The sequence below is a fragment of the Saimiri boliviensis genome, chromosome 1 (assembly GCF_048565385.1).
Source record: "Saimiri boliviensis isolate mSaiBol1 chromosome 1, mSaiBol1.pri, whole genome shotgun sequence".
Lineage (NCBI taxonomy): Eukaryota > Metazoa > Chordata > Mammalia > Primates > Cebidae > Saimiri > Saimiri boliviensis.
This window is the reverse complement of record NC_133449.1, coordinates 300,405,749-300,433,127: the sequence shown is the minus strand read 5'-3', so window position 1 is coordinate 300,433,127 and position 27,379 is coordinate 300,405,749. Positions and strand designations below refer to the sequence as shown.

Sequence of the window (27,379 nt, the reverse complement as noted above, 5' to 3'; positions counted from 1 at the left end):
TATATCACTTTTCTGCCCACTGAAGAAATTTTACTGCTATTTTTGCAGTGCAGAGCTTTTTGCAAGTAATCTTTCAGATTTGATTTGTAAACTTTTTAAATTTTACCTTTGTTTCTGTAGGATTTTTCCCCTGATAAATACAGAATTCTAACTCAACAAGTTTTAATTTTGTTTGCATTTTTATATGCTTTCAAAATTTTGTCTTTATTACTGTTTTCCAGCAAATCAATTATGATGTACCAATGTGTGAGAAATCATTGAGCTTCTTCTATTTGTAAGTTTATACTTTTAATAAAATTTAGAAAATTTATAGTCATTATTTCCTTTTTATCATGACTTTATTGAAGTATAATTGATATACAATAAACCACATAAATTTAAAGACATTTTGCTGTTTATATATATACCCGTATATATGTATACACACACACACACTCGTGCTATCAAATTGCCACTGCATTCAAGATAGGAAACATATTTATTATTCCCAAAGTTTTGTCACTCCCTTTTGTCATCCCTACAGCCCCCCTACACACACATTTTATACCCAGGCAACCCCTGTTCTACTTTCTGTCACTATGCAATAGTTTGCATTTCTGGAATTTTATATAAATAAAATCATACAGTTTCTTCTTTGGTTCCAATTATTTCACTCAGCATGAGTATTTGAGATTCACCCTTTTTTTGTTTTATCAATCATTTATTTGTTTTTATTGCTGAATAGTATTCCATTGTATGGATATACCACAATTATATCACAATTATATTTAAAATGTTAAAAATATACCACAATTATATTTATCAACAGGAGAATATCCATTCTCCTGTTGATAAACATTTGGGTTGTTTCTGGTTTGGCACTATTACACATAAAGGTGCTGTGAGCGTCGGAGTACAAGTGTTGGTACGGGTGTATGGCTTCCATTTCTGTTGGGTAAATATTTATCAGTGGGAAGCCTGGGTGATACATTTTTAAAGAAACAGTCAAGCTCTTGCCCACAGTGGTTGGACCATTTTACATTCCCAAACCCACACTGTGTATGAGAGTTTCATTTCTTACATATTCTTGCCTACACTTAGTATGGTAAGACTTTTAAGTTCTAGACATTCTGATACATATGCAGTGGTGTCTCGTTGTGATTTTAGCTTGCATTCCCAACTGAATAATGATGTAGGACATCTTTGTATGTGCTCATTTATCACCCATAAATCTTCCTTGATGATCTATTCAAATATTTTTCTCATTAAAGTATTTTTATGTGTTTTGTTATTAATGGGTCTAGAGAGTTTTTATTTATTGTGAATACAGTTTCTTTATAGGATATGTGATTTGCAAATGTTTTGTACCATTCTTTGGCTGTTTTTTCATTCTTTTAACAACATTTCTTGAAGAAAAGTTTTTAATTTTTATGTTTAATTTACCTTTTTAAAAAACAATCATGCTTTAGATGTTACACGTAAAAATATCTTTGCTTAATTCAAGGTTATGAATAGTTTCTCTTGTTTTCTTCAAGAAGTGTTATAGTTTATAATTTAAAGTTAGGTCTATAATCCATTGTGAGTTAATTTTTACATGGTATGAGGTATAGATGCAAAATTTTTTTTAATTTTTTTAAAATTTTATATTATTTTATTTTATTCGAGACAGAGTCTCACCCTATCTCCCAGGCTAGAGTGCAGTGGCACGGTCTCGGCTCACTGCAACCTCTGCCGCCCGGGGTTCAAGCAGTTCTCCTGCCTCAGCCTCCCGAGTAGCTGGGATTACAGGCACCTGTCACCGTGCCTGGCTAATTTCTGTATTTTTAGTAGAGATTGGGTTTCATCATCTTGGCCAGACTGGTCTTAAACTTCTGACCTCGTGATCCACCTGCCTCAGCCTCCCAAAGTGCTGGGATCACAGGCATGAGCCACCACGCCCGGCCGTTTTTTATTTGTATTCTTTACCTATGGATATAGAATTTTTCAATACCATTTGTTGTAAGACCCCTTTCTCCACTGAATTGCCTTTGCATCTTAGTGAAAAATTGACCAAGGACTGTCTTTTCATTGCATTGACCTGTTTATTCATTTGGATGCAAATCTTGACTACTACAGTTTTATAACATGTCTTAAGATCAGGTAACATTAGTCATTGAACTTAGTTTTTCTTTTTGAAAGTTGTTCCGGCTCTTTTTGGACCTTTCCATTTCCACATGAATCTTAGAATGAGTTTGTCAATTACTACAGGAAAAATCTGCGATTTTGAGATTGTGATGTTGCACATAAATTTTGGGAGAAATAACATCTTGACAAGACTGAGTCTTTTGACCCCATCATGGCACATCTCTGAGTTCATCCAGGCTTTCATTTTCCTCAACAGTGTTTTGTAGTTTCCAATGTGTTAATCTTACCCATCTTTTGTCAGATTTATCATTAAATATTTAATATTTTGTGCTACTGTGAATGGTACTTAAAAAATATTGTGACCTTGTGCAGAATGTATATGCTGCTCCTGCTGGTGTTGTGTTCTATAAAATCAATGAGCTCGAGCTTGTGGATCAGGATGTTGTGTCATTTTTAACTGACATTTGGGTCTGATTGTCTGTAATTTACTGATGTTCACACTGTGATATGGTTTACTTCTCCTTCTCATTCTTTTTTCTTTTTACCTTTGCTTTTTGTTATTCGAAGCTCTGATGTTAGGTACATACATTTAGCATTATGAAATACCTCTATTTCTGGTAATACACTTTGTTTTGAAGTCTATTTTTTCTTGATATTAATAAATACAATCTAGTCTGAATTTTGCATGGTACATTTGCTATCAACCTGTTTGTGTCTTTATATTCAATGTGGATCTTCTATAGACAGCATAGAGTTTTCCTTGATTTTTTTACTCTTTTTCTAGCGGTCCTTTTACCCTCATTCTTTGTGGCATACTGTGAATGTGCATTATATCTGCATTGATTGCTCACCTTACAAGAGAATGTAATAATTTTTGCTTTTAACAGCCCTATGTATTTTAAAGAAATTAATAGTAAGTTAATAATCACTTTATTTATTATTTCTGAAGCTCTTTATTCCTTTCTGAAAGTCCTGTTTCCGTAAGATACATGTTCATCCTGAAGAATTTCCTTTAACACTCCTTGCAGTACCTGTTTGCTGCACGTGAATAGTTTTTAAAATCTTTGTTTTGCTTTCATTATTGAAGGATATTTTAATGATTTTGGAAATCTAGGCTGACAGTTGATTTTCATTCAGCCCTTTAAAAGCCTTGTCGCCCTGTCTTCTGGCTTCTGAACATTCCGATGAGAAACCAGCAGTGATTTCAATCTCTGTTTTGTGAATGTCACATGTTGTTTTTATCTGGCTGTCTCTTTTTTTTAGCTTTATCTTTGGTCATTGGCAGCTTGATGTTAACTTCCTAATTGTAGTTTTCTTAGAGTTTCCTGCTTGTATGTTTTCTGAGATCCTTGAATCTGAAAATGTGTATCTTCTATTACATTTGTGGAATTATCTGCTACTACATCTTCACATTTTTTTCTGTACATTTTTTTTTTTCTTGTTTCTTCTTCTGGAGCTACTATCACAGGTGTATGAAGCCTTTTGATATTGTTCCATAGGTTCCTGAGGTTTTATTCATTTCTTTTAAAAAAATTCCCCTCCTTCTATTGGACAATTTTGAATGATCTGTTTTGGTTCATTTGTCATGGCCATTCTGCTGCTGAGCCAACCCAGCAAATTTGTATTTTCAGATACTGCATTTTTCAGTATGAGTTTTTCACTGGGTTCTTTTTAACAGCTTCTTTTTCTCTGCTCATATTTCCCATCTCTTTGCTTGTCGCATGTTTTCTTTGGTCTGAGCGTGGCTGGAATGACTGTCTTCAAGCCTGCTCTGCTGTCTCTATGCTGGCTCGTCAGGACTGAGCTTGCTTGGACATCCTCTTCCTTGAGACTGGGTCACGTTTCCCTGCTCTTCACGTGGGACGTGGGAGACTCTGGGGCGCACGTTCTCTCAGTGAATGCGGGTGGCTTCTGTTCCGCGGTGTTTGGTTGGGTCTGACTCACATGTGAATTCTGTCTCCTGGGTGGCAGCCTCAACTTTGGTTCAGTTCAGTCCTCGGCTGAGTTGCCCTAGGTCACTCCACACCTGGCGACGCTGGTGTTCACCAGTGACGTGACACGGATAGAGCTTACATGCAGAATTTGGGGTTCCTCTTCATGTCTTTCCTCTTTTTAGGGTTCCCCCTACCCCTTAGTGGACTTTCTGCCATGGTAATAGCTACTCTGTGATTCTAACCTCAGCTCAAAGCTACAAAATGGGAGTGGCCCTGTGCACACCTCATCGTAGGAGCTTTACCTCCCACCCACAATGGGAGTGGCCCCGTGTACAGCTCGTCATAGAAGCTTTACCTCCCATCCACAATGGAAGTGACCCTGTGTACACCTCGTCATAGAAGCTTTGCTTCCCATTCACAATTTGCCAGCTTTTGTTTATTCTCCAAGACAGTCAGGTCATCAAAACATAAAATACTAAATTTCTCAGGAATCTTATCTATTAGCAGCTCACAGGGACATACCCAAAGTGGAAAACTCCAAACATATTTTTAAAAACGCATGCCTGTTCTCTCTCCAGATATCTTAATGCACTTCACAACTTTTTAAAAAATGGACTCAACTGTAAGTCTTTCACTTCCACTTTTTTTTCTCATCTAACACAAAGTAGCATTCAAATTTAGTTGAAAATCTACACTGATAAACTGTTCATTAGTAAATCATATGGGTACTTGCTTGCAATCTAGGCTTTTTTCTGATTTCCAGAAAGGCTATACAAATGAAAATGTCTGCTCAGACGTTCACCTTGTGCCTAAAGTAAAAAGGATGTGGTGCACCTGGCCACTGTGGCCCTGTCTGTAGTAGGGTTCGTGTCAGTATTCCAGCATCAGCGGTGATCTGGGCACTTTTGCATGAATTATCTGCTTGTTTATTAACTCCATCAGGAGGTGTTAAACCAGTTTCTGGAGGAGGACATCGAATCTCTGCAGGCTGTACAACATGCCCAAGGTGTCAGAGAAGGTCAGGAAGAGCATTGAGGTTGGAAACCAGGTTTATGCCTCAAAATACTGAGCTCGTTCCACCACAGGGTCTAAATTTATGGGTTTCATTCACTATATGGCAGTTTTAAATAGAAATTTTAAAAAACAAAAAAGGTTGCCAAAACCCTTCCTAATTTAATCAGGTCTGCGAGGCGAGTCTTCTCTTGTGCACTGGGGTTGGAAGGCGGCTCTCTCCGCCAGGATGGAGTTCCTCTGGAGGGGCAACAGCTGCAGCTCTGCCTCTGCCTCCGAGTGAATCACAGGGCTTGGGGATTCTGTGCTGGGTAGTCTGCTGTGTTTGTATTGAACTAATGACGGAATTTTACACTGGGCAGTGTATTCGCTTCTTAGGCTGTGCCTTAATGACCACAAAGTGGGTGGCCCGAAGCAATAAGAAGGTGTCTTCTCACAGTAACGGAGGTCAGAAGTCTGAGATCCAGGTGCAGGCAGGGCGGGTCTCTTTTTCTTTTTTGTATTGTACTTTACGTTCTGGGGCACACGTGCTGCTCTTGCAGGACTGTTGCATAGGTACACACGTGCCATGGTGGTTTGCTGCCTCCCTCCCTCCGTCACCGACATCAGGCAGTTCTTCCAGTGTTACCCTCCCCCGACCTTCCCACCCCCAACAGCATCACCATGGGGTAAGGATTTCACTGTAGGCCCTGGTGGGGTGGGGGCACAATTTAGTCCGTAGTGGGGTCTAACAGGCATTTCAAATCTCCTGCACTGTCGCTGAATTCTTAACATCCTTCCCAAGCCTGCATCCCCTGCTCCTGGGACCATCCCAGGGTGGGGGGTGGGGGGTAGTTACCCATGCTCTGGTACCCTCAGACTGCCCTGCCTCTGCCTCTCACCCTTATACTCCTTTGCATTTCCTGATGGCCCAACCTTGTTTGAAAATGCAGGTTTTATTATTACTCAGGTATGGCAAGGCTCAGGATTGGCTCACAGGATAAGTCCATGGTTCCACAGGCTCCAGGGCACGTGTAGAAGCTGTCCCCTGCTGTCCAGTATCTGGCCCTGGGGTGGGCAGGGCAGGTGGCCGGTGGTGGGTGAGGGCACCCTGGCCTGTTTGGTTTCCACGTGGAAGGTGACATGGTTTGAATGTGTCCCCACCCAAATCTCACCTTGAATTGTAGTAATCCCCCACCTGTGTCAAGGGTTGGGCTGGGTGGAGATAACTGAATCATGGGTGCAGGTCTCCCCCATACTGTTCCCATGGTAGTGAATCAGTCTCACAAGATCTGATGGTTTTATGAATGGGGGTTCCGCTGCACAAGCTCTCTTGCCTGCCACCATGTAAAGTGTGATTTTGCTCCTCATTCGCCTTCCTCTGTGTTTGTGAAGCCTCCTCAGCCACGTGGATCTGAGTCCATTAAACCTCTTTCCTTTATAAATTACCCAGTCTTGGGCATGTCTTTGTCAGAACATGAGAACAGACTAATACAGAAGGTGTGCTCGCAGGTAAGCAGCTTCCTGTCTCGATGTGCTGGCCCAGCCTGGGAGAGGTCATGTCTCCAGGGTCAGCAAAGCCCCAGAGTCAAACTCAGGACCTAGAGATGACCGGGACCCAGCCCCTCCTTGCCACGCCAGCACCTCCTGCCCGGAGAAGCTCTGGTTTCGTGGCTGGCCCTGGCTCTGCCCTGGTTTTTCACCTCTGTGGCCAGAGGATGCTTCTGGACATAAGTGGGTGAATGGGGCTTCCTTGACTGGACCCAGCAGTGGCACCCACGCCTCCAGCAGGGAGATGCCTCTGGGCCTGGCTGCCACTGTGGCCCCTCATTCCTGACCCGTCTGCCTCATCCCAGACCTTCCTGAGGGTCCTCCCTGCCCCCCAGGCAGTCATGCTCTGGCCCCTGGCTTTTGCCCCTACTGTTCCTGCAGCCACTTCAGGACAAGCCCTGGACCCTGCAGTGTGCACAGCTCTCATGAGCCTGTGCGTCCTACCTGCATCTTAGGGGAGGGTTCGTTGTTTGGCAAAGAGTAGTTTCCAAGGTACCTTGGTGAGGGAGTTAGGACCATTTTATAGACAAGGAAACTGAGGCACAAGAGCCCGACCCAGGTCATAGCCAGGACCAGTGAAGAAGGGTGGTGAGCTCCTTCCTGGTCGTGGGGATCTTTGTCTGGGCACTCATCCAGTGTCCCTGTTGGGGTCTGGCCTGTGGCTGTCCATGTCTGCAGGTGACTTTTCAGAAAGAGGCTCTGGTTCATAACACTTGGTTCCCAGACGAAACCGTTTTTCTCAACTACGGGGCATTTGACATTAAGGATTTAGACACTTGACATTGTTTCTATATTTCGTTAGGAAATTCTGACTCTGTTTACTATGTTTCGACAGGCATTTAAAGCATGCAGTAGTAATTGTGGCAGCAGAGACGGCATGCTGACGCTGCTTCCATGGAGAGGCAGCTCATGGGGTCCCAAGTGGTGTAAAAACACTTGTGTAATGAACACAGCATCTCCCTTAGCGGCTGTGTCTGTCCCATTTTCTTTGACGTTAAATACTTGGTGCTCAGTGGGAAACATGAGCTGAAAGGATAATCTTGTCACTGGGTCTTTGTGAAAACTAAAAAGATTTTTGAAATCTAGAGGCATGCAGCCTTTTTTAGTATTTGAATGCATCTTTCTTCACACTTTGGGTTTGCAGAACAAATGTTTGGATGTCATTTTGCTTCCTAAAATGTCAAAAATAGCACAAATATGAAAACAAGCATTCTCAAGGAGTGATCTTTTATGGAGAGACTGCTTACAGTAACTCGTTCCAGTTGGCTTTGAGAAATGCTGGGTGGAATTATTTTCCCACACTTGGGAACGGGAGTGTAAGGGAAACCCCTGCCTTACCATCTCACCGTTTCAGGAGAGTTGTGACGAGGACATCTTCCCTTCCTGCAGCCCCCCTCCCCCAAGCCCCAGCATCTGCTGATGGAATGAGGAAGGCGTGTCTCCTATTTTAAAATCACATGTAATTTTATACTGTCTAAAACAGAAGCATGGCTAACTGTACAATCTCTGTGTCATTTGTGAAGAATTTGGCGTACAAATATTTTCTGAGAGTCACAAAGACAGAGACCTCCTTTGGCTGGGAGAAGAGAAAGTTTCTCAAGGATGCACTTGCTGCAGGGAGGAGTCAGTGGCCAGGCCCCACAGAGCCTGATGGCCTTTCCTGGGTTCCATCCTCACCTCCTTCCTGCTGATACAAGCTGCGTGTTTTAGCTGGACATGTGGCTACCCAGGGTGAAGACCGCATTCCCAGCCTGCCTGACACCTACTTGTTGTGTGACTAATTCCTGGCAGCACATGGGAAATGATCCAAGATTGTGGAGCTTCTGGGAAGTGCCCTTGAATAACTTCCTGTTGGCAGGAAGGTGGCTGTGTTGGCTGGAGCTATAGCATCCATCTTGGGCTGTAAAACAACTTGGCACAGAAGCAAATACTTCATTTTCGGCTTAAAAATATCACTGCACGATAATACGTTCATTCTGCGTTATCAATGTGTTTTCTAAATGAAGACCATTCTAAAAACACACTAATAAAGTTAAATATGTGCTGTTTCAATCCCAGCAGATATAGACACTCCAAGGAGTCAAGGACTGCAAACCAGTGATGTTTGCGAAATCCTGGCTCAAATGGAAGGGAAACCAGGCCAGCAGCAACTAGGGAGAAGGAGTCTGGGTCCCGGCCCCTGGGAAGGGCGCTCTCGGCTCTGGACTGGCTAGCTCTGGCCTTAACGGATGGGAGGGAGGAATGAAGTTCTATCTCGTTTCGGTGAGTATTGTTTTGGACATTTCCACTGCTTGCGAGTACAGCTGATTCGAACGGACATGCAGCTCCTGGAGACACTTGGACTGGAAAAGCAAACCCAGGCCCGAGACCCCTCTCTGCACATTCGAGCAGACTTAGACGAGCCTTTTGAATCCCTCTGAGTACTTTTACATGCTGCTCCCGCTCAACCTCGCTTTTGTTTCTCATCCCAGTTTCTATGGGACCTTTTGGCCCGGCCCTTTGCCCTCTCTTCCTGCAGGCTGCTGAGCTATGGCGACCCCGGGGTGGCTGAGGGCTCCTGCCCTCCCAGCCCCACCTCCCCAGCCCTCGCCTCAGCCCTGCCTCCCCGCTGGCCCCCCATGCCTTGCTGTCTGCTGACCGTGGGCTGCTGCCTCACACCCCAAAGCCCAGCTCCTCCTTCAGAACACCCCTTGGCTCTGACACCCCCAGAGCCGTATTCACCTCTGTAGTTGCAGAGCCCGGCAGAGCTCTAGGGGAGGGGCTTCCCGAGAACGCTGACTTTGGCTCTGAACTCCCAAGACATTTTGGTTGCATAATATTCATTGAGAAAATAAAGAAAAGAGACTCATTTGGAGAATTAAAAAAATTCTAGAAAGATTTCATTTCATAAATCCTCATTCTCATTCGTATCTAAGTAGCCCTTTTACAGCCCTAAGTGCAGGCCAGAGCAGGAACCAGAATACAGAAGTCTCTGGCCCCGGTGTCAGACTGGGACTCAGACCGTCACAGGTGAGCCCAGAGGCTTCAGGGAGAGAGAAGCAGCTCCTTCCTGCCTAGAAGTCCCAGGAGATCTTCGAGGAGGAGATGTTTGAGAAGGATGGGGGAAGAGGCCCAGGGGAAAAGCAGGGAGCTTTTCCCCTGGAGGTAAAGGAGGTAAAAATATCATAAGCTCAGGCTGAGGCCTGTCTCTAAGATCCCAGGGCCAGGGCCAGGCTGGATGTGTACCAAGTCGGACCACGTGCAGGTGGGCTGAACGTGTGAGCCGGTGCCCTCTCCCTCCTTCCCTCCTTCTCTGTCCCTTTCTATCTCCCTACCTCTTGTGGAAATGTGGCAGGACATGACTACAGGTGCCGGCTCCTGGGAAGGGCCTCTTACTCAGTTGGATGGTGACTCATTCATCACTCATGCGTGGAAGTAAGTGGGCACAGGCGCTGTGGATGACTTGTCAGTGGAACCATGAATGTACCTACATGTGGCTTGTACCTGCACACACACCTGCACACATGTGCACCTATACACACACGTGCCCCTGTGTACACACCTCCAAACACACCTGTACACAGTGAACCTATACACACACATGCCCCTGTGTACACACCTGCACACACATGTGCACCTATGCACACACTTGCCCCGTGTACACACCTGCACCTGCGCTCACACCTGCATGCACACCTGTTTCTCTCCACACAGCTGTCTACGTCACCCCACATGTGCACTGTCACCCAAGCTGGAGCAGCCCAGAGGGTTTGCTCGTTAAGTGGCTCTTGCTTGAGCAAACCGGGAAGTCATCTTGAGCGGAAGCACTTGGTCTCTGACAACAAACGCCCAGAATCACCTGATCTGGCCCTTCAGCATTGAGATAATTGTCATCACGGAACCCGTGTGCATATTTTCAATATGAGGTGGTGAGGCCAAGCACTCTTATTGGATCACAGGTTCATTTCATAAGCCACTTGATTTGAAAGACTCAATGAAGAGGACATATCTCTTAATACACTGAGTCAGACATTAACATTAGTGTTTGAGGGAGGAAATTTGGGCCAGGATTTCGCAAACATCACTGGTTTGCGGTCCTTGACTCCTTGGAGTGTCTGTATCTGCTGGGATTGAAACAGCATATATTTAACTTTATTAGTGTGTTTTTAGAATGGTCTTCATTTAGAAAACACATTGATAGCCCAGAATGAACGTATTTTCCTGCAGTGATATTTTTAAGCTGAAAATGAAGTATCTGCTTCTACACCATTGAGTTGTGCCAGTCTTTAATTCAGTAGAAGATTTTGCTCTTTCAGACAGACATTTATATGGGCAACGTTTTCCAGCAATGTTTTTTGGCAATTCTCCTTTTCTCCATGTTCGTATTTAAAGGATTGTCTTAGACGTGCATTGGTAGCCAGCATTGATCCCTCAGCTGGGAGAGATGCAGCCTGTCAGGCACTTCTGTTCAGGAAGTGACTTGCCATGACTCTGGAGGGCAGTGACACAGGGAGTTAGGACTCTGGGCTCTGTCGTGCGACCCTGGAAAGCGACTTGGCTTTCTGCTTCACTTGCCTTCCTCTGCAAAGTAGGAGTGAACTAAAACTTACCTGCAGGAGCATGGAATCTGGAGGGGGAGTACAGGTGTCCAGAGGCAGGGCCTGGTCCACAGTGAGTGCTTACTCAGCGCAGGTGTCCAGAGGCAGGGCCTGGCCCACAGTGAGTGCTTACTCAGCCCATGTGTCCAGAGGCAGGGCCTGGCCCACAGTGAGTGCTTACTCAGCACAGGTGTCCAGAGGCAGGGCCTGGTCCACAGTGAGTGCTTACTCAGCACAGGTGTCCAGCGGCAGGGCCTGGTCCACAGTGAGTGTTTACTCAGCGCAGGCGTCCAGCGGCAGGGCCTGGTCCACAGTGAGTGCTTACTCAGCACAGGCGTCCAGAGGCAGGGCCTGGCCCACAGTGAGTGCTTACTCAGTGCTGATGTCTTAGCATGTGCTTCCCGTTCTGTTCTGGAGTCAGTCATCTTGGAAGTGACTCGCCGTGACTCGGGAAGGCAGTGACACGGGTGGGCAGGAACACATCACCTGGTCTCGGTAGAGTTTGTGCTGATGTGACTGGTTAGCTGGAAAACACTGATCACTTCATGAGAGTAAAGAACCAGCCACACTTTTTACAGAGTTGGATCTCACAGTGCAAACTGCGTTTTGTGAAAAGCCAGGCATTTCAGCTTCAGTAACTGATTAAATTACCACAAAAAAGCACAGCCAATTTAGGGTATTTTGGAAGAACTCCGGGTTTGAATATTTCCGACTTCTAGAGGAAGAGACAGCATATTCTGTCTTGGACAAGTTAAAACCTTCTCTTTGAGCAAAATATTTCTTCGAAACTCCCAGATGATTCAGAATTAGATGGGCCCAGCAAGGATGTGTCCTCAATCTTCATCTTGACAGTTGGGTTTGTTTCTAGTCAGAGTGCACATGTGTTTCTCTGGACGTACATCTCTCGTACACGTGCGCAGCGACAGGACTTAAAGTGCCAACGTGCACGTGCGGCACTAGAGCCAGAGGTGTCCCCTCTGCTCTGTGGCTCCCATTGTGGGGTGTGGGGCAGGCACCAGAACCCTGCTGGCTTCAAACCCCCGTACTGTTGTTTACCACTGGGATAACGTTGGTCAAGGGATTTCCACTTCGTTTTTTTTTAAACTTATTTATTCTACTTTCAGTTCCGGGGTACATGTGCAGAGCGTGCAGGTCTGTCACATCGGTACACATGTGCCACAGCGGTGGCTTGCTGCCTCCATCGCCCGGTCACCTACATTAGGTATTTCTCCTAACGCTGTCCCTCCTCAACCCCCACCCCCTGCTATTCCCTCCCTAGCCCCCACCCCCAGGTCCCGGCGTGTGATGATCCCCTCCCTGTGTCCATATGTTCTCATTGTGAGAACATGCAGTGAAGCCCCAGCCATGTTGTGGGCATACAGAAGAATCCATGCAGGCTTCCCCACGGGGGATCCTAATCAGGGGCCGGTTCTTCTGGAACAGGAGCAGCTGAGCGTGCAGGGAAACTGCCGACCCTCCGGCCCCGGTGTCTTCCACAGCCATCGCTGCGTTGAGCCAGCATAAAGAAGAAATACCTGTGAAAATGGACCTCCTTGCGCAGGAACCCACATTTGCAAGTGGGACAGGTCCACCCCAGAAGGGGGTTGAGCAGGTTTAGGTGTCTGGGACTGGCCTGGCCTGCTGTCCGAGTAATTCGTTTTCAGGGTCAGGCTCGGTGGGGAGAGGACGCTGGGTGGGCTGCCTGCACGGGTGGGACGGTGCAGCCCCCAAGCAGACAGCCCGCCCATGGAACAGAGTCCCCGGATTTGTTTAAAGTCCAAGTGTAAAGAGACGCGGCATGTCTCTAGTGCTCAGGGGGCCCAGCGTTCTTCAGAAGACACATCCAGAAATAATTTCCTTCCTTAGACTGAATTCTGCCTTAACGATAGGAGACTCAGTAAAATCTGGAGAACATTCTGGAAGGTCTGGAGAAGTGGGAGCCCTGGAGAATGTTCTGAAAGATCTGGAGAAGGGGGAGCCCTGGAGAACACTCTGGAAGGTTTGAAGAAGCAGAGCCCTGGAGAATGTTCTGAAAGGTTTGGAGAAGTGGGAGCCCTGGAGAACGTTCTGGAAGGTTTGGAGAAAGGGGAGCCCTGGAGAACTTCGTGGGAGGTCTGGAGAAGGGGGTGCCCTGGAGAATGTTCTGGAAGGCTCAGAGAAAGGGGAACCCTGGAGAACATTCTGGAAAGTTTGGAGAAGGGGGTACCCTGGAGAGTGTTCTGGAAGGTTCAAGAAAGGGGCAGAAAAACATTTCCTGGAGAATGTTCTGAAAGGCTCAGAGAAGGGGGAGCCCTGGAAAACGTTCTAGGTGGTTTAGAGAATGGGGAGGCCAGGGGGTCAGGAGGAGACGCAGCCCGAGAAGGAAGAAGAGGAAGGCGGAGGAGGAAGCCGGTGGAGGGCGTCACCTGAGAGGGCCCAGAGGGTTTGCCAGCGGGGCACCGGGTTCAAGGGGCATCTGGAGTGCAGGAAAGGAAGTGCCTGCTGCTCCCCAGGGCACCCGGTGGCATCTGCAGAGGGAGGCAGCCCCAGCAGCCCCGCTGAGGTGACAGCAAACAACCAGGCGGCCAGGGAGGCCCCTGCAGCGACAGCCCCAGGTCACAGGGTCGGAAGCGGCCCACCCAGACCTGGGCGTGGCGTCCCAGCTCCGGGCCTCCCTGGTGTAGACACCCGCCCACACAGCGAGACCAGGAGTGTGCCAGGGCCCTGTGGATGCGGGCGAGGTGCCTGCGCAGTCTCCCGGCCGCCGACCAAGCCCCTTGGAGTTGGAGGAGGGCAGAGGAGGGCAGCCTCACCTGGGAGAGGCGTTCCTCCAATCCCCTGCCTGTCAGGAAGATTCTGGAAGCATCTTCCCAAGCAGAGCACCCTTCCTAGCCGCTCGGGGGGAAACACCATCACCCTCCTCCTCACCCAGGAGCCCCGAGGGGGGTCGCCTGCTGCTCGAGGTCTTCACGCATCAGGGCTTCCCTTTCCCTGGGCCTTCCAGAATGTTCTCCAGGACTCCCCTTCACCAAAGTTTCCAGAATCTTCTCTAGGGCTCCCCATTCTCTGGGCCATCTAGAACGTTTTCCAGCCCTCCTCCTTCTCTGAGCCTTCCAGAACACTCTCCAGGGCTCCCCCTTCTCCAGACCTCCCAGAACGTTCTCCAGGGCTCCCCTTTCTCCAAACCTTCCAGAACGTTCTCCAGGGCTCCCCCTTCTCCAGACCTCCCAGAACGTTCTCCAGGGCTCCCACTTCTCCAGACCTTCCAGAATGTTCTCCAGGGCTCCCCCTTCTCTGAGCCTTCTAAAATGTTCTCCAGGGCTCCTCCTCCAAACCTTCTGGAACATTCTCCAGAGCTCCCCGTTCTCCAGACCTTCCAGAATGTTCTCCAGGGCTCCCCTTTCTCCAAACCTTCCAGAATGTTCTCCAAGGCTGCTGCTTCTCCAAACCTTCTAGAACATTCTCTAGGGCTCCCCCCTCTCCAGGGCACAGTGTGGAGGAGGCAGCTCCAGCCTGGGGGCAACCCCCTCCCCCAAGTGGGCTTTTGGGCTGCCTCAGGACATATGGGCTGCCTCATTCCCTCCCAGCCCCCACCCCGGGCCCACCTGCCCATGTGGACTCTCCATGCTCTTTGACCCCGAGGTCAAATGCCGTATTCTCTGCTCCCTTCTTGAGGGACACTTCAGATGTGGCTGAGGGAACCGTGCCAGGTGAGGTCAAAGGGCATGACTTCTTCTAGGGCAGAAAATCCGCCTATGGAGGGTGTGGGTGTGGTGTCAGCCCGAGCGAGCTGCCTGCAAAGCAGTGACTCCCCACCTGCCAGTGCCAACAAAGCCACGCTGCACAGCCACTGGGAGGTAAGGCGGGGCTGGGCTCCTCGTCCTCTGTCCCCATGTGGACGGCAGCACACCCCAGCCCAGGACGAGACGCAGGAAGGACGCAGCCCCGAGCAGGCCGTGTGGGGTCCGCCGGGTCTCGGTAGGTGAGTGACGGCTCCAGGTGGAGTCTTCTTCCTGGGTGATGCTCCTTAGAAACACCTGCCGTCGTTGGCATCTCTTTACTCATTCTGCATGAATACTGTTTCTTATCGATTTAGTATTTGTGATTGTGTGCCATTTTTCTTTTCTTTCTTTTTTTTTTTTTTTTTTTTTTTGAGACGGAGTTTCGCTCTTGTTATCCAGGCTGGAGTGCAATGGCGCGATCTCGGCTCACCGCAACCTCCGCCTCCTGGGTTCAGGCAATTCTCCTGCCTCAGCCTCCTGAGTAGCTGGGATTACAGGCATATGCCACCATGCCCAGCTAATTTTTTGTATTTTTAGTAGAGACGGGGTTTCACCATGTTGATCAGGCTGGTCTCGATCTCTTGACGTCGTGATCCACCCGCCTCGGCCTCCCAAAGTGCTGGGATTACAGGCTTGAGCTACTGCGCCTGGCCCATTTTTCTTAAAGAAAGCTCCTGAAGCTACCTAAGGCCCAGGCCCCGTGAAACGTGGACCATGATGGGAGCAGATCACAGGGAGCTGCCACCTTCTCCAAGTCTCTGCTGCTTCCAAGTGCGACACCCCCAGGGCGTGCTCTGGAGGGATGGGAGGAGACAGTTTCTCTCCCAGGGCAGCAGGGCAGGGCAGCGATGGAACCCGCCGGCCTCAGCCACGGACCCTGGGGGTTGAGTTCCCAATGGCTTCCTCAGCCAGGGCCAGCAAGAAGATGCTCATTAGAGGCAGCAATGACGGGGCATCTTGGAGTGGCCCTAGTCAGGACGTGGTTGAGAGGACTCCACAACAGCAGGGGTTGCTACACCCAGGCTCCAGGCTGCTGGGTCCTCCACCGAGGCCCAGGCAGGAGTGGACGAGGGTGGGCGGCCTCCCCACAACACCTGCCAGGACTCACAGCTGCCTCTTCCCTGGAACTTTGAGTGCCAAGGTCACACGTGGGGACCTTACTATATGCTTCATGGGCCTTACAGTTTCCGTCGCAAGTATGGGGCCATGTTCCAATAAAACTTTATTCACAGAAGCAGGCAGAGGGCTGGAGCTGCCTCAGATAGCACAGCCCTCCCCTGGCTGAGACACCTCCCACATCATCAGACCATGTTGCTCTTGGGTCCCTCAGAGCACAGTCCTGGCAGCATCTTCCTAGGGCTCCCGGCTCAGTCTGTGCAGCTCTGGGGACGGAAACTGTGTGTACTGACCTCAGAGAAGCCCTCAGGGACTGGTGGGTTCTGGGTGGTGTGTTCCTGGTTCTCTTTGGGTACTCTGCGAGCCAGCCTGTGTGAGCTAGTGGCTCAGCGAAGGGGCAGCGGGTGGGGGCAGCCAGGGGCCAGGGCGGAAAGAGGGCCCTGGGTACCACGAGTGGTCCTCGGACATCTCCAGTGTGGAGGGAGGGGCCCCAGGCACCCTTGTGAGTGGTCCTTGGACACCTCCAGGGTCAGGGCATCACTGCCCTGTCTACAGTGAAACACACAGTGTAGAAAGCATTGGAGCACAGATGCCCCTGCATCAGGCATAGGGATGCATGTCCTGGCCTCGAGTAAAATGAGGCAGTGACAGGACGGTGGCCCAGGCCCCTGCAGCACCCAGGCAGCACGTACAGTTCGGGCCAGGACACGCGTCTCTTGCACCAGAGACCAGAAGGCCTGTGAAGCCTGCAGCATTTACTACCCACGCTTGGCAGGAACAGCCGCCCACCTCTGGGTAGGAGAAAGGAGGGGTCACTCAGCACGAGGGAGGCAAGTCAGGGAGGTGATCCAAGTGACGGACCCCGGAGTCAGGCCGGGTCATGAACTCCTGGTGCAGGAGGCAGGATGGACGAACAGGACGCCCGTGGCGCTGGATACATAACCACGACTGCACGCACCTGCTCCCGTGGGCAGAAGTGGAAGGAGTGAGAAGACTTTTGTACAATGGGATACGGAAGACACGTTCGACCGGATGCGTAACCATGACCACGTGCACCCGCTCCTGTGAGCATCAGCGTGCAGCCCAGGCCAGATGGTAGGATGGGGGTATCTTTAGAAGCCCTGTAGTAACCCCACTGTGTGACCAGTGAGGAGAAGGCACGGGTTCTGGGGGGCTTCAAAGGCAGTGCTTTTCAGGGGGGCCTCTGGATCTTTGCAGGAGTCCGAGCAGAGATGGTAGAGAAAGCACCCTTTGGAAAGGAGTGACAGCAGATGGACCCCACGTGGCTGAGCCTGGGGGCACAGTGCACAGAGGGCGAAAGAGGTGACCTGGGCGCCCCTCAGGGTCTCACACACAAGGCTGGGTGGGACTCGGGAGTGGGGCTGAGGGGCGAGATGCTGAGACTTTTCAAGTGTTCAATGATGACTATAAGCTTTGGGCATTGAGTTTTGTTTCATTTGACAGTGAAATGATGGTTTTATATTTTTATTTTAATTTTGCTTTTTTCAATTCTATTTTAAATTTCAGAGTAAAACTGCTTTCCTAATAATAGGTCATTTTACTGCTAACAGCATTGATAGGCGTCTGGTTTTAGCTCCGGTTCGCAGCCAGCCCTTTCGCTTTCAGAATGAGGCTTCAGCTCATTGGCATAGCTGTGTCTGGTGGCGTCAGCACCTCTGTGACAGGCAGCCTTTCTCGGGGCTTAGAGTGTCAGCAAAGGGATTATTTCAGGCTGACACTTGGCACGTAGAGTTCTCAGGCAAATGCATTTTTAAGAGTTGGATTTGATCTCAGTTATTCCATTTGGCTTTTAAGGGAGGGAGGGAAAGCAGTTTACCCAGCTTCTGGCTCTGTCATATTTTCGTTTGGAATCTAAAGGCAGCGACACTGGCAGGCAGCCAGCTCTCGGCGTGGACTGACACTTCAGCCCCTCTGGGAAAAGCAGTCTCATTCAAACAAGCTGGAGCCTTAGGAGTGGCCGCTCCACTTTCCCGCCGGGCTGCGATGTGGTGCTGACCCAGCGTGGCACACAGATCCCTTGTGTCCCGGCTGGACGCTGGCCCGGTGGCCGTGGCCTATGGAGCAGGCTGCGCGGTGCATGAAGCCAGCACGGCCCTGGAAATCGCGTGCAACAAAAAGCCTCTGTTCCACTCAGACGCGCTCTGAGCAGACAGGGCCCCCCGAGGCTGGCGGCGATGGACGCACAGATGGGGCCCGGAGAGAGCAGGCTTTAATTAGGTCAGCCCCGGGGTGCGGGGAGCAGACAGCTCTGCTGGGCTTGGCCGGGCAAAGAGGCGTCCTGAGCCTGGAGGAGCTTCAAGAGTTTACGGGATGCTCAGGAGCCTCCCCGACTCCGCCTTTTCCTCACATCCTGAAGTGCATGGAGCCGGTCCTCGGGTTCCGGGCAGTGAGCACTGGCACAGGCGGGCTCTCCTCTGCCAAAGAGGGTACCAGGAGGACCCCCATGGCTTACAGCCGCCACGGCTTAGGGCCCCCATGACTAGAGCCCTCACCACTTTAAAGCCCCCCATTCCTGTGGATTTTGGGGAACTGTCTCCTTCAGTTGCCAGTCTTTGTGGCTCTGTGATCTGAGCTGTCTGGACGGTCCCTGGATAGAAACGCCCAGCCCCACGTTTCCTCTGCAGCCCATTGATGGGGGAAGTGGAGTTCTGCAAGGCTCTGGTGGGCCTGGATGCTGAGCCTGCTGAACCACAGGGGCTGTTCTGATCACCTCCTTTCTGTGCACGCTGTTGGTGACGGGGACCCGCTGCCCTCAGTAGCACCAGATGTCCGAGTGCCCAGCACCCAACACTGGGCAGCAAGAGCATCAGCAGTTCACAGTCACAGGTGCTGGCACACGGGTGGAAGGCGGCCCACTCCACTCAGGGACCGGGTGAGCCCCCGGAGGCTGCGTGGCCTTGCGGTGACCGCCCGCAGGGTGAAAGGGCCCTGGCTCTGTGGGGCATGGGGCGGGCTGTTGGGAGAATCCTGTGGCTGGCCAGGATCTGAAGCCCAGTGTAGTGGGGGACATCTCATGAGGACAGTGGCTCCCAGGAGGCCTCCAGAGACTGGGAGGCCTTTCATCATGGGGCTCTTACTGGCCACATGGTCCCGCTCAAATGAACGCTCTGAAAGTCTCAGCATGAGTCTCAGTGCAGGAAACTGCTGTGCTGGAGGTGAGGGCACCTGGGGCCCAGGGGCACAGGAAGGGCCGAGCGCCACCTCCCAGGGCCCGCAGCTGTAACACCGATCCTCACAGCCCAAAAGGTTTTCTGTGTAGGTGGGTTTTAATTGGATGTCTGGAAGTAGGCGAGGTTGTGTCTGAGCTTGGTAATGAGAGGCAGAGTGAAAGGGAGGGACATCTTGGAGGTGACTTTCCTGATGCCAGGTGTGTGCCAAACAAAACTCCACAGGCCTGACCACGCCTGACAAGGGCACAGGGCAGCCGAGGTCAATGGTGGTCCTGCTGTGGGGTTACTGGGTGTCCTTGATCAAGGTGTTGGGCGCTCAGCACCTCGGCTTCCTTCCCTGCAAGGTGAGGGGCTTGGTACCCCAAAACCCCAGTGCATTTATGAATTTTAACTATTCTACAAGGCTGTGGCCAACATGTATGCTTCGGAGGCTGGGCCTGAAGGCAACGCACCAGGCACCTGGCAGAAACCAGCCATGTGGTGGAGGACAGGTGTGTGCGGGGAGGCGCCCCTGTGCCATGCTCATTAGATTGTGACGGTGGCTTGTTACCAGCTTGTTTTACTTCAAGATGCTTCACTACATAAAGATTTTCAATTATAAGACAGATGGAGTTGAAAACTGACTTTTCTAAAAAGAGAGATTATTGTACCTTGAAGAAATGATCCTTAGCTTTTTTTTTTTTTTTTTTTTTCCTTTTTTTTTTTTTAATTGCATTTTAGGTTTTGGGGTACATGTGATGAACATGCAAGATTGTTGCATAGGTACACACATGGCAGTGTGCTTTGCTGCCTTCCGTCCCCTCACCTGTATCTGTCATTTCTCCCCATGCTCTCTCTTCCCACCTCCCCACCCCCCGCCCCTCCCCCATTTCCCCCCAACAGACCCCAGTGTGTAGTGCTCCCCTCCCTGTGTCCATGTGTTCTCATTGTTCAACACCCGCCTATGAGCGAGAATATACGGTGTTTGATTTTCTGTTCTTGTGTCAGTTTGCTGAGAATGATGGTTTCCAGGTTCATCCATGTTGACCCAGCAATCCCATTACTGGGTATATATCCAAAGGATTATAGATCCTTAGCTTTAAAGCTTTGTTTTTGAATGAGTGCCCCCTTTAGGCATTTGGCATGTCTGGGCTGCAAACCCTTGTGCTCGTCCTGTGTGCTTCGCAAAGCACACAGTGCCTCTAGCCTCTTTCTGAGCCTGGCCGGGTGTGAGCAGTGAGAGAGGGTGGTGTTTCAGGCTTCCGTGGGGCTGAGGATGGGCTCCGCCATGCCCCTCAGCCCACAGAGACAGAGACGCACCCGGAGCCTCTGAGCCACGGGTCTTGTCTGCAACTGGGTCAGGTGGGCTGCGCCTGCCAAGGGTGCCTCCAGGGTGGGTGCTGCCTGGCCGGGTGCCCTCCTTACACTCGAGGGCAGCCCAACTTGGGTGCAACTGTGTCTGCACGAGTGCTCTCTGCGCCAGCAGCTGAGTGCCCCCTGCTGAGCTAGTATTTGCTGAGCCCTTGAGTGGTGGATTCCTTCCTGACAATGTCGCTCAGGTGTTTATCCCAGCAAGAGCCTGGGTCAAGGTTGCCCTAGTCTCCCCACCTCCCCCTGCAAACACCCTTTGGCTGCCAGCAGCGCCCTCGATGTCCCGTGTCCAGCTCCTGAGTGCGGATTCCTGGCTCCAGTCCGCTCTCACAGTTGCCCAATGTACAACATTCCTCGTGCTGAGCCACAGGGCTGGCCCAGGCCTCTTAGGTGTGGGAGGAGGCGAATGCCATGTCCAGCAGAAAGAACCACACAGGGATGGCCACGCGTCAGCATGGCAGCTGGGGTGGCTGCGGAGCGGGGAACCGCTGGTGAGTTGTTTACGATCAGCTCTGCACCCGTGGCTGTGCCTGGTTTTTTTCTTTAATGGAATGAAGCAGACAGGAGTGCCATGTCCCTGTGAAGACACAGCATGAGCCTGGGTGATTTAGGGCCTGTGGGTAACACCCACCATGGGCACTGAGGAAGGAGAACTGTCCAGACCCCAGGCACAGCCAGTGCCTGAAGAATATCTTAGTTTATAGTGTCATTGCTCAGCTGTTTCCTTTATATAATCCTTCATATACAATCATATATTAGTTTGTAGAATTAGTGCCTGAGTTATAACTTACTGTTTACATATATCCAGCTTATATAATCATACTTAGTACTTATATCTAGCATACGTAGTTCTATGTAACCTTTCTATATAATCATACAGGTATTGTAGTCGGAGCTGTACTGACACATTCAGTGCTGATTTATAGAATCCTCCTATATAACCATACAGTAGTCTGTAGTAGGAGGAATGCCTGGAGCAGTCACAGAGCAGAAGCAGCACATGGGAAAACAGCCAGACCAGGACGAGAATCGAAGACCCAGGCGGCGGCGGCCCTGCTTGAAAGGGCAAATGCTGTACGGCAGGCTTGGAGCAGGAGCCTCGCCTCCTGAGAAAGGAGCTGTAGCACCTTGCATCCAGTTCCTGTGGAAAGTTGGCCTCAGGCCTTAGATCCTGGAAGTAACGGAGGGAGATGAGCCCCTCTGGTGTGACCAGTCACGGCGGCTGGACACTCTGTCAGTCTTTTCTCGCTTCTGTGCTAGCTCAAATCATCCTCCCATAAATACCTTAGAGAAGAGCACACGTCTGCCAGCTCCCACTGCATTGGCTTACAGCATCCTTCTATTAGAAACCCTCTGAAGTCTCCAGCCCCCAGATAAGAAGTGTTGCACGTGACACCTGCTGCACACAGCCCACCTCCTTGCCTTGGTGACCTAATGGGGGTGGACTCCTTTTCTGTACACGACCCTCTACTACTGCTCATGGCATGGCCCCCCTATGGCGCACGGCCCACCTCTCTGCCCAGGTGACATAATGGGGTGACTCCCTCACTTGTAACTCACATGATTATGGATGCCCTATTACTAGGCCTATAGATGATGAGCTCACTCACAACCCTGCCCCCTGCTTGTACCTAATCAACACAGATGCTCCGGGGCATTTGGGGCCGCCGCTGATCTCCGCTCACAGGTGGTGTGACCCCCGAGTCCAGATGCTCTTCACCAGTTCTTCAGTGTCCTGTCTCTTTGCTTCTTGGACCCTGCACCTCAGCACAGCCTAAGGGACACCCCGCGACCCTGTGGGGACTCCACGGCCCTACAGGGCCCTGGTGAATTCATATCCCTCTGGGACATGAAGGCCTGTTTTCTGCAACATTTCCCTGATGAGAATCTTGAGGCTGAGAGAGGCCACCGGTGTAATCCGAGAGGAGGCCAGGTCGGTGCTGACCCCTGCGAGCCTCACCTCCCAGGCCACAGCCTCCCTCACTGTCTCTGCAATCCCAGTGGAGGCCCTGGGCCCATTCCACGTCCGGTCATGCTCTAGGAAGCGGTCGGTGCTGACCTGGACAGTGGCAACGAGACCTCCAGGAAGGCCTGTATCTCCTGCTTGCTGCACACTGGCTGAGGTCGGCAGGCCAGAGCGGGACTCCCACATGCACAGAGTGCCCCTCTGCCCTGTGCTCCATCAACACAGGTGCCCCAGCACCTCCCAAATGCTCCTGTGCAGAGCAGGCGGTGGCAGATGGGGCCCATTGCCATTCATGTGGCTCATGGAGGTGCTGGTGTCCCGTCCAGGTCTGTACCCTGTGCCCAGCTGAGGGGGCTGTGCCTCTTTGGGAGAAGACTGCGAGGTCCTGAGCTCAGACTGGGTGGCCCAGAGCCAGTGACTGGCAGTGGTGGGCAAAATGGCCGCCATGGCCTCCCTCGGGTCATCACTGGGGTGTGGGTTGTCGCCCAGAGCCCCTGGGGACCAGGCCAGCAGGGACCCCCTCCTGACACCTTGTCCTGCCCTATCATGCTCACGTTGCCCCTCCCCATTTGGTTTCTCCTGCAGGAATCCCCACCAGGGCACTGGCTGCTCAGGGCCAGAGCTTTCCTCGAGGTGCAGCTGCAGGGTGAGGGGGTTCACACCACAGAGGTGGCAGAGGGAACAGCTGTGAAGGTCCTGGCAGAGTGAGGACAGGCCCACAGGGATGGGGCGCAGAGGCAGCGGAATAAATGGAAGAAGACGTTATGATAAAATGTAGCCCTTTAAATTATGCATCTGCAGCACTTTCATGATACGAAATCATCCTGAGAAAACACCGCTTGATGATGGACACAAAAGTGGCAACTTCAACCCGGAATAGACGGAGCCCCTGGGAGAGCCCTGGAGGGTCTTGGCCACAAGGTTCAGAAGAACATCATGACCAGGTGCATTGTGAGTGAGCAGCAGTATTTTGAAAGGAGTCTTCTTTTCTGAGCAGTAGTTCTCAAGAGTGGGCTTAAAATATTCAGTGAACCATGCTGTAAACAGACATGCTGACATCCAGGCTTTGTTGTTCCATCTGTAGAGCAAGGCCGAGTAGACTGAGCAGGGTTCTTGGGGACCCTGGGATGTTCAGAATGGTCCATAAGCATCAGCTTCCAGTGAAAGTCACTGGCTGTCCCAGCTCCTGAGAGTCAGCCTGTCCTTTGCAGCTTTGAAGCCGGGCATTGATTTCTCCTCTCTAGCTAGGGACGTCCTAGATGGCGCTTCTCCTAATAGAAGGCAGTTCCGGGCTGGACGCGGTGGCTCAAGCCTGTAATCCCAGCACTTTGGGAGGCCGAGGCGGGTGGATCACGAGGTCAAGAGATCGAGACCATCCTGGTCAACATGGTGAAACCCCGTCTCTACTAAAAATACAAAAAATTAGCTGGGCATGGTGGCGCGTGCCTGTAATCCCAGCTACTCAGGAGGCTGAGGCGGGAGAATTGCCTGAACCCAGGAGGCGGAGGTGCAGTGAGCCGAGATCGCGCCATTGCACTCCAGCCTGGGTAACGAGAGCGAAACTCCATCTCAAAAAAAAAAAAAAAAAAAAAAGAAGAAGGCAGTCCCATATACAGGGAAAATCTGTTGTTTAGTGCAGCCACCTTCATCCAGTCTCAGCCAGATCTCCTGGCTGCAGAAGGTAACTTGCTGCAGCTTCTCCATCAGCACCTGCCGCCCCACCTTGCGTTTTCAGGTCATGGCGATGGCTTCTTTCCTTAAACCTCGTGAACCCACCTCTGCCAACTTCTACTCTTCTTCTGCAGCTTCTTCACCTCTCTTCATTGAACCGAAGGAAGTTGGGGACCTGCTCTGGACGAGGCTGTGGCTTAAGGGGATGTCGTTGCTGTTTTGATTATCTATCGAGAGCACAAAAACTTTCTCCGTATTAGTGACAAGGCTGTTTCACTTCCCATCATTCATGCACTCTCTAGAGCAGCCCTTGTGATTTCCCTGAAGACCTTCTCCTTTGCATTCGCTGCCTGTCTAACCGGTGCAAGCCTGGCTTAGCTTTCAGCTGATCACAGCTTTCAACCTCTCCTCCTCACCAAGTTTAATCATTTCTAGGTTTTCATGTAAAGTGAGATGTGATGGCTCTTCCTTTCCTTTGAGCACTTTGTGGCCATGGCGGGTTAGTAACTGGCCTCATTGCAATAGTGGTGTGTGCCAGGGAGTAGGAAAGCTTGGGAAGAGGGAGAGAGATAGGGGAACGGCTGATTGGGGGGAGGCAGTCAGAACACATCAAACATTTATTACATTGTGTCTTATATGGGTACACTTCATAGCACCCCAAAATGGTTACAGTGGTAACATCAAAGATCCCTGATGACAGATTGCCATTACATCTGTATAATGAAAAAGTTTAAAATATGGCAAGAACCACTGAAATGTGATCCAGAGCCATGAAGGCAACCCTTGCTGCTGGAAAAACAGTGCCCACGGAATTGCTCCACACGGGTTGCCACACACCCTTGATTTGTAAAAAGTGTAACATCCACAAAGCAAAATCAAGCAAAACACCATAAAACAAAGTATGCCTATATAGCTCTCTCTATGTCCTTATTTTTAGACACACAGATCTATATAATTTATATACTATTTATGTAATGTTCTATATAATATATTAGGTATGCAATATTGATTGTACAGAGCTATGTATAGATCTATAAATGTTGGAAACAGATGCTCGGTGCTGCAAAGAAAAATCAGCGCTGAGGCAAAGGATCTCTCAGTAAAGCAATTTTTACTTTTTTACTTCCTGAACTGCAGGAAGGGCACTCTCGTTAGCCATCTTGCCAAGAGGGTACAATGAACAAAGGAAAAGCAGACAGATTTATCCCTTACGCATTTGGGGTCACCCTTACTGCTGTGTCTGATCTCCGCTGGCTGGAGCCAGACCTCACAATTTAAACTAAAACCTGATTGGCTAACAACTTAAAACTTTTCTAAACAAGTAAAAGCAATGGGGAGCTGGGACATGCCTGTGAGCACGTCCAGAACAGATATCTTGGCTTAAAGTACAAGGACACAGAATATACTACGTGCCTGTAAGCATGGCATGTCTAACAGCTACACAGGATAGGGCTTCACAAAGCTAACAAGACAGGAAACTTTAGAGAGGAACTTTTCCACTTCCCACAATATATTATATACATAGCCCAAATTTTAAAACACACAAAATAAGAATTACTCTTTATAAGGGCAGAAGACATAAATCTCTCCTCCTTTACTATGTATGAATTTGGAATCTGACGGATAAATCAATCCCTAACAAGCTTTCATCATACGATGGACCTGGCCTCTCTGAACCTGCATCTTACATTACAGTTAGTGCCAAGAGGACTTTCCTAGTGACATTTAGCTGCCTTTGAGTGGGCTGGCACCCGATGGGAATCTGACAGAAGCTTTCGTGAGAGGTCGTGTGTGGTTCTCGAGCTTCATGTCACCAGACACTCTCTCACCTCAGATGAGAGTCAAGTTGAAATTTCATTACAGAAAATCTTCCACTGTTGAAGCTCAGAAGCAGTCCACCCGGGATGGCCTTCTCTGTATCCATGAAATGAGAATGCAGTGAGTAAACTCTTAGGGTAGCAGGATTTTAAGACATCTTCAGTTATGTAAAAGAAATCCCATTCACAACGTTCCCTTCTCAATAACTGTGTAAATAGTAAATGAGCCTTGTACAGTCACAAGAGCAGGCATGGCAAAAACATCAGCGCTTCATTTTCTCATTGATAAATACGCGGGACAGTTGTCTGTTTCAACAATGCAGACAAAGATGCGATGTTCACTAAGCCAGATTGTATCTTTTAGCCTGATTGATGGATTATCACTAATTAGATTTTATTCTTCATTTTCTTACCTGCAAATTTATCTCAATGAAAAATAACTAAAGCCCATTATTATTTGCTCTATTGGATACAAAGAATGTGGAGGAAAGGGTGAGGTTGCAGCAATGTGGGGATAAGGGGAAGGTGGTGGACAGATCCTGAGCCGATGGAAGATGAGGCGGAGACAAGAGGGGCCCCCATCTTCCCCGGCGTCCTGCGCACGGCTCCTGTGGTCTGAGTGGATCCTGGGTGCGCGGAGAGCCGGGGACAAGGGTCCTTGTTTCCGAGGACCCAGGGTGAGTCCGCAGTGAGTCAGCAGCAGCTCACTCACACCCTGCAGGGCTGGCTCCATCTCCTGCAGCTTTCCTGGGTCATGACTGGCCCACTGAGCACGGTTCCCACGGAGGAACCGCCAAGGCTCCAGGAACTCAGTGGGGCACTGGGTCACTCTGTGTTTGGGAAAATATCTTTCTTTTCACAAGGAATGTGGCATACATGCGCACACACACACAAATTGATTAACACACATCTACACATAAACTAATAAAAACACATATACTCAGTGCACACACATTCACATATTTGCCAACATATGAACACACATGCACACACTCCCACACACCGACACACACATGTAGAAATACATAAGGCGGATACACACATAACCAAACATCTACAAACTTATTAATGCACACACACACACACACCCCGACGTACACATACATATGAATTCATAGCACAGACACACACAAACATATAACCATACATCTGCAAACTTATAAATGCACACACACCGACCCATACGTATATAACAATTCATAACATAGACACACATGTGAACACATAACCATACATCTACAAACTTATAAACACACTCACACCAACACACACATGCATATGAATTCATAACACAGACACACACAAACATATAACCATACATACACAAATTTATAAATGTACACACACACACT

General features: G+C 49.8%; 1 long non-coding RNA gene across 4 annotated transcripts; it reads left to right on the top strand.

The window, feature by feature from the left end:
• Positions 1 to 1,449: 1,449 nt before the first annotated feature.
• Positions 1,450 to 23,861, top strand: LOC104652100 (uncharacterized). 4 transcript variants are annotated; one of them, XR_012514271.1, is made up of 4 exons: positions 1,450 to 12,377; positions 12,599 to 17,127; positions 17,251 to 17,355; positions 23,125 to 23,861. It is a non-coding gene; the product is annotated as an uncharacterized LOC104652100 (long non-coding RNA). The 4 variants fall into 4 exon arrangements; XR_012514270.1 differs by lacking the exon at positions 23,125 to 23,861 and having other exon boundaries at positions 1,450 to 8,840; positions 12,280 to 12,377; positions 17,251 to 22,644; XR_005580326.2 differs by lacking the exon at positions 23,125 to 23,861 and adding an exon at positions 17,911 to 22,644.
• The last annotated feature ends 3,518 nt before the right edge of the window (positions 23,862 to 27,379 follow it).